The sequence below is a fragment of the Pan troglodytes genome, chromosome 9 (genome assembly GCF_028858775.2).
Source record: "Pan troglodytes isolate AG18354 chromosome 9, NHGRI_mPanTro3-v2.0_pri, whole genome shotgun sequence".
Lineage (NCBI taxonomy): Eukaryota > Metazoa > Chordata > Mammalia > Primates > Hominidae > Pan > Pan troglodytes.
Genome location: NC_072407.2, coordinates 97,555,644 through 97,567,329, shown reverse-complemented (window position 1 = coordinate 97,567,329; position 11,686 = coordinate 97,555,644).

Sequence of the window (11,686 nt, the reverse complement as noted above, 5' to 3'; positions counted from 1 at the left end):
CTACTAGAAGGGGTCCATGGCTTACAGGAGAACATAGGAGTCATATAGTGGCCAAATAAGGCAAAGCCTACATGGAGAAAGGGTTGGGAATGTGGACATATGGGAGGGGCGGATAGGAAGCATGGGTCCCCTCTCTGAAGGGTCCTTGATCATGAAGAGTCAAGGTGAAGTGTTTACACTGGCCCATCCCACCCTCATATTGCTACTCTACAGCAGAGTCAGTAGGAGCAGACAGAACCAGAGCAAACTACCACAGGGCCTAGGACACTTGGCCACCACCCTATGGCCAGTTACAGAAGATCACATCTCAATTTCCCTCATCATCTGCCCCCATTCCTACCAGAAGAACTAGCCCTTGAAAAGGAGGTGGTAGGGAAGCATCTTAGAGCTGGGCCATGCCCTGCCTGCCCCACCTTATCCCCAGGTAGCCTATGCTAGATGAAAAGGAGAAAGTGAGCTTCAAACTGAATTTCAGGTTTGAAACTAGACAGACATTTCAATAACAAAGAGCAACCCAAAAATATACCTTGTGCCCAAAATATCATTGAGGAATTGGAAGAAATGGCCACCAAGCCCTGTTGAAACAGTGATTTTAAAATAATAATAAATTCATTTCATGTTTATAGCCTACTGAGATGAGATGAGATTATTACATAAGGAGAAGAGATAATGCTTGGCAAGTCCTTAACCAAGCACCTGGCATGTCGGTAATAACCAGCATTTACCCAGGTACAGAGGAGTCATCAAATATGATTATTTATTAATTTTTTATTAAGTAGTTGTCAAAATGTTTTCATATTTTTCTTATCTTGTTCATGAATTTAAGACCCATTTGTTCTTCCATTTATCCAGCAAGTATTTAGTGAGCACACAGTGGGTTCTGGGACAATAAGACGATGTGGCCCCTTCCTCGGGGAGCAGGCTGTGTCCCTGGCCCCACGAGGACTCATGCTGACAGTTTTCAGCAGCATCATTTGCACCCTTGCGGCACCTCTCAGACCCTTGCCCTCTTTCTTCCTATCCCACCCCTGGGATTCCTTCTAGCCCACCTTCTTTGCCCAGTAAAATTCTCAGCCTTCTCAGTAAGACAATTCTCCTCTCATTTTATTTTATTTACGTTTTATTTTTATTTCTTTTTTAGAGACAGGGTCTCACTATGTTGCCCAGGCTAGTCTCAAACTTTTGGTCTCAAGCAATCCTCCTGCCTTTGCCTCCCAGAGTGCTGGGATTACAGGCATGAACCACTGCGCTCAGTCTTTCTCATTTTAAATAATGCTTTGGAAACATACATCTTCCCTCATGTATTGGGAAGGGTACAAAATTTCAAGTTATGCTGGGCTCTGAGTGGGGACTCTGAGTTCTTGCCCCAGCTCCACCTCTTCCCAGCTGGTGACTTGGTTGTGGGCAGGCACCTCTGCTCAGAACCTTGTGGTCCTGGGGAGAAGAACGTCTCCACCTCATGGGGAGCTGTGAGCATTAAATGGGATAATGTATATAGAACACTTAAGCACTCCATAAATGATACTTACTATTATAATAATACAGGTAAATTTGAGCAAATCATTTAACCTCACTGAACCCTAGTGCCCTTGCTTTTAAAACAAAGTTATTAATAAAAGACTTGTCTACCTCATAAGGTTGGTGTCAGATCCATTGAGATAACAGATGTGAAAGACGTTTTAAATGTTACAAAGCGCTATTCAACGGTAAGCTGTTGTTAGTGTTTTCAATGATACACTGAGCTGAAAGCATCTTTTAAAAAGGACTCAAAAGAAAAATGAAAAAAAAAAAAGAGGGATTACAGCCATGTTGTTGCCTCTGCCTTTCTATGACATTTATAAGGAATCTGGAAACCATCCAACTCCATGAGTTAATTAGATTCTGCTTTGAATCACACAACTGCGGGTTGGCACATTCTGGCTTGCCCTTCACATCTCAGTCCTTGCTTGACATGCCCAGAGTTCATCAAGAAGGTGTCATGTTTGCAGGGGGCTTGAGCCCCTCCATTTATGCTGTGCAGCAGGACCTGTGTTGGCTTTCTTTGGAACTCACCCTAGAAAGTTCCATCTCCTTCCAAGAGTTTCGAATTCTCTCATGTGAGAAACATCAGCTCTCATGAAATGAGGCCAGAGTGTAAGTATTGTTCTACTGGATATGGGAACTGATCCCACAACAGCAGCCTCATGCTCTCAGCCTAGAAATTATCATGTGGTTGATTGCTTGAGAGAGAAGTGATTATCTGCTATGGGAAAACACTCTTCCCTGGCTGGGCCTCCTGTCCACTAGAAACATGTTTTTCAGGAGGTGGCAGGAGGTGCTCAGCCTGTGTTGCATTCCTGAAGGCTCCGGGAAATGAGGCTCCGTTGCTTATTTACCCAGGCACTGCCAAGGTCTAAACTTGTTGATTCCCAGATTAACAGACCAATCTTTTAGCCTCTGTGGTTCCAGCGTGAGTGGAGGTAATATTTGCCCTATGTACAAGGTGTCAGTGTCAAAAGATGTGTCAAGTGCTCAGAACAATGCCTGATGCATTATAGTTAGGGTGATCACATAATTTATCATCTACTATAATTTTTTTTTTGAGACAGGGTCTCACTCTGTAGCCCAGACTGGAGTGCAGTGGTACAATCATGGCTCACTACAGCCTCAAGCTCCTGAACCCAAGGGATCCTCCCACCTCAGCCTCCCAGTAGCTGCGACTACAGGCACATGCCACCACGCCTGGCTATTTTTTCTTTTTTCTGTCAGATAGATATGGGGTCTCACTAGTTGCCCAGACTGGTCTTAAACTTCTGGTCTCAAACAATCCCTCCACCTCGGCCTCCCAAAATGCTGGAATTACAGGCATGAGCCACTGTACCCAGCCACATCTTCTATAATTTAATAGAAAACTTTTTAAAGTGAAAGAGGCACTGCCAAGATGAATGGCACTGTAAGGACATGATATTATCTAATATTGTTCAGCAGTTGGATATGCAGACACCAATGACAGGGAATCTGTTGCTGTTGGTGTGCCTGGGACTGGTTCCTGTGTCACCAGAGTCGGTGAGCACTGCCTGAGACACGTGTGGAGGTGGGTCTCTGCTGAGCCTCCTGGCCTCATAAGGACAGTGGAAAGAACAGTTTGAAGTGTGGCCTCATTCTGTGGTTGTAGGGGAGTCATTCTGCAGCATGAGCTCCATCACAGGCATCCCTAAGGACTGGAGCTTAGAGAGCCTCAGTATCACAGAGTTCCTCTTCCCCCCCCCCCACCCCCCCACTGGTATTCCACAAGGACAGGCCAGAGAAAATATTCTCTTCTGCCTAGGCCATTTGTCGACTGGTTGGTGTGAGCATGAGAAATCAATACATCCTGATCCAGATATGGCATCTTCCCCTACTCATTATATCCCACCAAATTGGGAAGCTGGCGTGGGGAGCAGGTGAGAAGGCCACCTTCGATGTCCCCCAAACCACTCTCCATTACAGTCACAGCCTTGAAAGGGCACCAAAGCATTTGTCATGGACACCTCCTCTTGCAACCTACTGCCCTCCGACCCACCATTTTCATTCATTCTTTCAGCAATTAAGTATTTAAGAACTTCTAAATGCCAGCATCTGTTCCAGGCACTGGGGATATAGTAGTGAATAAAAATTTTTTAAAGTTCTTACTGTATGAGACTTGCAATCTAGAGTTGTGCTGTCCAGTATGGAAGCTACTAGCTAATGTAGCTATTTAAATTTCAAGTAATTAAAATTAAATAAAATTAAAAGCACAGTTTTCTCAGAGCCACATCCTAGGTGCTCAGTAGTCACATGTGGCCATAGCTATCCTATTGGGCAGCTCAGAAATAGAACATTTCCATCATTACAGACACTTTCTTTGGATAGCAGTCTTCTAGAAAGAGGAGAAGTATAGAAAAGTAATGAGAAAATAAATAGAAAAATATATTATAAGTTGGATGGCAATAAAAAGTGCTTCAGAGAAATATTAAGTAGAATAAGGGACCCAGAGAGTACTCTGGGATAAGGGGGATGAGGCCAGAGTGGTGGAGACACCACCCTGATCATCAGAGCTGATCACCACACTTACTGTTGAAATATTAAAATATATCCTTACCGATTGTTAGACAAGCATGGCCTGAAGCCACTCTACTGCTGCCCTCTCCACCACGTTGGCTGTCCTGGCTCCTGTTTTGGAATACTTCCCCCAGCTCAGCCATGAAAAGATAAATTCCTGGCTCAGGAGGGGACAGCCAGGTCCCTGATCCTGCCCTGTACCCTTGGCTGTTGTGATTGGTCAGTTCTCATGCCAAAATGTTTAAAAGATACTACAAATATCACTCTTGCTGGCATGTCATTTAAGCAGGTCTCCAAGGAAGTGAGGCCAGAAGCCATGGGGGTATGTGGAGCAAAGTATTCCAGGCAGAGGAAACATCAAATGCAATGGCCCAGAGGCTGGAGCGTGCTTGGTGTAGTCCAGGAAGAGCAAGAGGCCGCTGTGGCTCCAGCATGGTGACCAAGCCTTCCGGAATGTAGCAGATAAAGTCAGAGTTGTAAGGGGAGTTGTGGATCACATAAGGCCTTATAGGCCATTAATATCCATTATTTCTTGCCACAATAATTCTGTATTTAAAAAAAAAATCAAGCGGCTTAAATCAATAAGCATCTTGTACTGCTCATAAGACTATCTATGGTTCAGCTGAACTCTGATGATCTTGACAAGGCTCAGCTTACCTCAGCTGGTCTTGCACATTGAGGATCAGGTGTTGGCTTGGCTCAAAGCTGGCTAGTCTGGGGTGGCCTCATTCCCATATCTGACTGTTGACTGGCTGCCAGCTAGGACATGTGACTAGACCACATGTCTCTCATCATCCTGAAGGCTAGCCCAGGCTTGTTTACATGGGGACGGCAGGGTTCCAAGATGCCCAGAGGTGGCACATTGTCATTTATGCTGCATTCTGCAGGTCAAAGAAAATCACAGGGCCTGCCCAGATTCAAGGGGTGAGGAATAGACTCCACCTTTTGCTGGGAGGGGCTATACAGTGGCTTTGCAAGGGAGGCAGATACAGGAAGGGGTGGATAATTGCAGCTGTTTATGCAATCAATTTACTCACCATTGTAAAGACTTTGACTTTTATCCCAAGTATTAAAGGATGCCATTAAAACTTGGAGGAAAAGTAGGTTGTCATATGATTCGCTTTACATGTAAAGTGATTCCTCTGGCAATTGTGTTGAGCATAGACTATAGGGGGTAGGGACAGAGGCAGGGACACAGGTTAGGAAGTGTTGTGACAAACTGGGAGGGAGAATGGTGACCTGGGAAGTGATGCTAGTGGTGGAGTTGATAAGAAGTAGCATATTTTGGATTAGGTCACAGTTGAGCCAATGACTTATGTGTTAATTAGAGAAAGAGAGGTGTCAAGGATGGCTCTAGGGCTTTTGGCCTGTGCGCTAGTAAAGTAGAGTGGCCATCAACTGAAATGGAGAAAGTGATGGGCAAAGTAGGCTTGTGAGGAAAAACTCAGAGCTTCTTTTGGACATACAGAACTTCATATATCTATTAAACATCAAAGTGGCAATGTCGGTTACGCAGTGAGACATGCTAGCCTGGATTTGGGATGGAGAAATAAATGTGGGAGTTGTTGGCATGTGGGTGGTGTTTAAAGGCATGAGAGCAAATGAAATCACCGAGGGAGAGAGGGTAGTTAGGGAAGAAAAGAAGACAAAGGACTGAGCCCTGGAGCCCTCCAATGTGAAGAGGAAAAAGCTTCAAAGCCTCTGAGCAGCAACAACCAATGAGATTGAGGGAAAGGCAAGAGGTGTGGTATTGTGGAAGCCATGTGTGGAAGGCACATGAAAGAGGAGTAGCTGCATGACCACCACATTGAGCTTCCGGCTGAGGAATTCTTGGAAGACGGAGGGCTCTGGGTGCTTCTCTGGAATGAAGATACGTCTTTCCTCAATCTTATGTATATTAATAGAAAAATATATGGTCTTAATCTTTGCCAGAGGATGTCCATGAAAAACAGGGAAGTTGATCTGCTGCAGAGGAGGGGCCCTTTCACGTCCTTTTGCTAGAATTCTCCACGGGGCTGTTTCCAGCTCCCAGGACAGGAACCTCAAACCCACTGCTGTGCAGCAGCCTGTGCTTCTCCACAGGAAAGAGAAGCACCACTGCTTGGAATGTTGTAGACACCAGGAAATGTTGGGTAAAGAGCAAGGGAATGAATGAAGGAATGAATGAGTAAATCAAGAGTAACCATGGTTAGAAGCTGTGGTTTATAAAAGAGAAAATGAAATAAACCAGGGAAATATTGGGGCCTGAGAAAGAAAAAAAAATGTGGGTGGCTTGAAGTAAAAAGTTTTCTGTAAGATTTGCATTGTTCACCACCAATGCCTCTACCCGCTGAGACCTTCTCACCCTCTACCCCACCCTCAGAGACCCAGCTCCCCATTCCCTGTCCTAACTCTGCAAGAGTTCCTGGTTCTTCCTGAGAGGTAGATGGTCATTAAACATGGGGGGAAACAACCTAGATTTAAAGTGCAGAAATTAGCTGGATTATAATCTGAGTTTCATGAGATCGTTGTGAAGATTTTTCTACAATGAGGTTTATGAAAACATCTTGTAAACTCTAAAGTGCTATCCAAATGGAAGGACATGTATTTGTTTTCCAGAGGTTAGCACAGGAAATATTCACTGTCAAATAGTGTCAGAAGAGAAAAGAGAGAGTTAAAAGATAGCTTCACACCAAGGGAAATGCAAGAAGGTGGAGGCATAGACTTAGGAGAAAGGTAGCAAAGTCAAAAGAGAAGAGCTAGTTGCAAGATTGCAGCCATAAATTGTGTTGGGATAATGCCTTTACTCCCAACTCTTTAGTGAACTCACTACATTGATGAGATTTGTGGCTCAAGTGGATTTGATTTACCCCCAAGTAAATTGGCAGCTTTGAGGTAGATGACATGCGATAAGGGAGGCCACGTAGTCTCAGGAGTGGAAGCTCTGAGAATCCTTAGGAAGTGAGGTTGGGAGACAGTATAGCAAAGAGCTTTTGATGGACACTCACTGTGAAGTAGAATTCAGGCCAAAGAGTAGGAGAATCTCTGAGGGGAAAGCAAGCCTAGAGCGGAATTTAAGTCACACACTTGTATACAGTAGGGAGTGAAAGATTTGGTGTATATAATAGATGCTGTAGGACCTCAAATGAGATGACTAGAGTAATATCTAGAAGGGATTCATTGAAGAAACACTTTCTCATTTTCTACCTTCTCTCCTATGCCCCTAAATCTATTACCATCTTTGTTTCCCTGGCATCCTCTCTCTTTTCCTTTTGTCCTGCCTGTGCCTGAAGGTGTCTATGGTTTTAAAGATTGAGTCTAAACAGCGGTCTCACCAACGCCCTCCCTGGGTCACTCCCCTCCTTTGCCAGGGCCGGCATTGGCACTGCTGGGAAAGAACTCTGCGCAATGCAAGGCAGACTGCATGGACTCGTGCCTGACCCTATCCCCACCCCATTCCCATGCCATACTATTCACCCTGTCAGACAAAAAGGAAAAATGCTGGCACCATGCAGATGATCCAGAACAATGTCCACAGTTTCCAATATAAACTGTGCAGCTCAGGGCTCCCACCCTGCCGAGCGTCCAGTAACTTTTGCTGAGCCATCCAAGCCCAAGGGAAAATAACCCACTGTGAAAGAACAAAGGCAGCCTTAGCTCAGGCCTGTCCCCACCAGTCAGGAGAGGCAGGCGACAGCACCTCTGGGCCAGTGCGGTCCGTGGAGGGCGGCCAAACAGGCTGTTCTGAGCATGACAAGGCAAGGGAGGGGCCCAAGAGGCCCCAGTCAATGAGAAACAGATCTGCCTGAGAAATAATAATGAATGAAAAGGCGCAGTGACAAAGCCTTGCCTCCGAGCTGGTTTGGCACACCCTCAGACCTAATGATATGTTCAGAAAGAAAAATCCACAGGCAAGATTTGGAATCCTTTAAGCCAACTAGTCATCCGCAAACGGGCCCAATGATCTTGGTTTTACCAGCAGGCATTCCAAGAAAGGGCTCTTGGGCCTGACAGCTGTCCTTCTTCAACAGGCTCAGCACTTGTCAGTGCTAGAATGTGACATAGCCTATTTGGGAGCAGAGGGATGGACTAGATGAACCTATGAGCTCACGCAATTCCAGGTCAAACAGGCAGTGAGAATGAGCCTAGTACCTGTGACTGTGAAAAGACATACTGGTGAGGGAATAGAAGCAAAGATCAGAAGGAGGAGTCAGGAGGAGCAGGGTCTTTTTCAGTTCTCAAATATTTGCTGAGCTTTCCTTGAGACTTGAGAGCTGAGCACAGTGAGGTTAGGGGACAAAAATAACAGATGCCACCCCACTCTCAGAGTGCTTATGAGATTATCTACCTAAAAGTGCCTTAAAAAACGTTTTAAGGGGGTCAGAGAGTATTATTGTCATTACCAAAGATGCCTGGAGATCATCTGACTCTGGATCCAAGTCTGATAGCTTGGTGGAGCTGCCTGGAAGTGCGTATTGTTTGTGAAGGCTTGCGTGGGTTCAGGCTCAGCAAAAGGAATGCGTTGATTCATTAGTGCTGTTTGTAATGGATGGAAGGGAATGCTACATATCCAATGACCTGAGTTCCAATCTAATTTGGCCTATTTTACAAATAAAACAGCTGAGTTCCGGGAAGAGAAGATGGCAAAGTTGAACAAAATGGGCACTAGATTGTCACAGCTAAGCCTTCGCTCACCCTGCCCTGGGAGAGCAGGACAGATGAGCACACTCCAGGAGATGCCGGCGATGCCGCACAATCGCACAATCGTAGGGAGGAAGAGAGAAAGGAAGGGAGGGGCTGGGAAGGCTTCTAGAGGCCACAAAGCAGCACCATGTAAACACATACGTGGTTTCCAATGAAACAACAGCTCCCACTTAACCCTCCTTCTCTTTTCCTGACCATGGAAAGTTGAGGTTAGGTTGCCAGGAAAGTGGCAAAACTTTCCCATAGATCCTACCCTGGGTTGAACTCTGAAAGAGTATTATAGATTTCTTAAGAAGTGAAGTGTTACAGGCCACAGTTTATGATGATTAGGTGAGAGTTAAAGCACACATTTTATTCTACATCATAATAGAGCTAGTTGTATACCAGTCCCTCTTTGTGAAATTAAAGATTTCATGAAGATATTATCCCTGCATTACCCAGCAACTAATAAAATTGTATAAAAAGTAGGCATGCAGTGAATATTTATGAATTAGACAAATAAATGAAGACATTATTAATATCTTTTTTAGGGAATCCAAAGATTAGCAGTTAATCTTCCAGCCAGGAGAGAAAACAAAAACACACTTGTAGTATTAAGTTTATTAAATTATGGAACTGCTCACTCAGCCATTCCAGCCAAGGAGCAAATAATCATAATCATAATCACTAACATTTATTGAAGAATTACCATGTGTTTTATGAGAATAAATACGTCAGGACAGATTAATTGTTTTAACAAGCAATTCTAAAATATCAGTAGTTAAACCATAATCCAATACAGATTGAGAGGGGCAGAGCGGGGAGTGCTATGCTCCAGTCATTCAAGGACCCAGGCTCCTTCCATACAGTGGCTCTGCCTTCTCTGAACCCTAGAGTTCTCTTCTGGATGCTCTGAATCTACCAGTAGATGAGGAAAGAGAGGGTATAGAGGATTATACGGAAGGTTTTGGGGATAAGCCTTCGATAATGTAGCCTATATCTCTTCTATCCACATTCCATTCATCAGAGCTTAGTCACAAAGCCTCACGTAGATGCAAGGAAGCTGGGAAATGTAGTCTATTGGTGACGCATGAAGAAAAGGGAAAAGGTTGTTGGGTATCTAGCAAGTCTCAGCCACAAAGCATTATCTCATTTAGTGCTCAAGACAGCCTGATAAGGCAGATGTGATTTTTATTCCCATTTTGCAGATGAGAAACTCGAGGCTCAGAAATTAAAATAATTCCCAATATCACACATCTAATAAATGACAGAATTGAAAGTTGGTCCTAGATCTGACTCTAAAGCATATATTCTAGACCCACTAAGTTATGGACCTTCATAACTGAGGTTTTTCTCTTTTCCTTCCTATTTTTCTCTTTTCCTTCCTCAGTACACAGACTCTCACCATGTTGATTTTGGCTCTCCTGGATCTAAACTGCTGATAATACTTAGCTATTTGGCATCAGAATATACATTATCTTATCTATTTTCCATTGCACTTCCATGTGGTAGGTATTATTAGCTCTATTTTACCAGAGAGGAAGCTGAGATTAGATGGGTTACATAACTTGGCCAAGATCAAACAGCTAATGAGAGGCACATTTGAACATAGTTGAATGCTGTACTGTGTCTTGCTCCTTGGCCTGGAACTTTGGAAGGCCTTTCCCTAAAAGATTTTTTTAATGACAAAAAATAAAATTGAATCCTAAAAAATGCAACAATCCACTTTCCCACAGAGCATCCCAGAGTGCTTGGCATCTGCAAGGTCAGAGGCCTCAAAACTGAGGTCAGACAAGCTTTTGATTCTTCAGGTCTGAATCCGTCTACAAGGTGGGAATATCAAATACATTTTTCAGCTTCTGACCTTATTAATTGTAATTAGACTGGCATATCAATGCTTAAAGAGGTTCTTCCCAGCCGAAACCGTCCAGGAAATGAAGAGTCAGATAAATAACAAGGCTGACGCAAGGCTAGGGAAATACTCCAGACTCAACTAGGGGGTGGTCTCTCCAAGCCAACAGCATTATTCATGGCTGGGTCACTGGGTGCTGATGTGGAATCAACAGCTAGAGCAAGATTTGCCTGCTGGGCTCTCTTCTTTCCTCTCCCATCCTCACCCCTATCCTGACCTGCCTACCCTCCTCTCTCCTTGAACTATCCACTTGGACTGAGTTTCTTTATCACACCCTCTCCAGGCACTCAGGAGCCATCAGACATCATGTACTGCTCCCTGAGAGGGGAAAACAGGAAATGAATCTAATTAAAACTGCTGCACTGTAAAGAAGGAATTAATGATAAGAACAATAATGCAATCTGAGGACTTGGACAAATTGGGCAGATAAAAGGAAAAAAACAACAACAGCAGATTATGAGTCTTTGAGGCAGTTGACTCTACAATACCTTCAATCATGCAAGCTGCACTCGTCATAGGAGCACACTGCAGAGCCCCAGAGCCTTGGAACTCCAGCTCCCTCCCTTCCCAATACCATCCCAGGCGGAATTTTTCCCTTGACTACAGCCTCAGATCTTTCTTCCTAAGGATCTTGAACCCCATTATTTACTCTCAGGCCAATCTTCATGAGATTGACTGTCACCAGCAGTGACAATCTATGAAGATGTAATAATCCTCCATGTTGGAATCTTTGAGATCATCTACTCCCATACCCAGGGAGGCAACCAGGGCCAGACAGTTTAAATGACTGGCCCAAAGGCAAACTGCTGGTTAGGAAGGGAGCCAGGACACTCAGGCCTACAGCCTTCAAGCTTGGAGAGTCTTTTTGCTAGACCACACTTTGGTGTGCAACTCCAGGTACATGAATTGGTAACAGATTCTACTCTATTATTCATTTTTTAAAAAATCCTACCAAGATGTCTTGGTCAAAATTTCCCTTTACTGCTTCTTGCTGGATGCCCAAGAAGCTGGTGGTATCTTTTTCTGTATCAGGTGAACTATAAACCTGTTCTC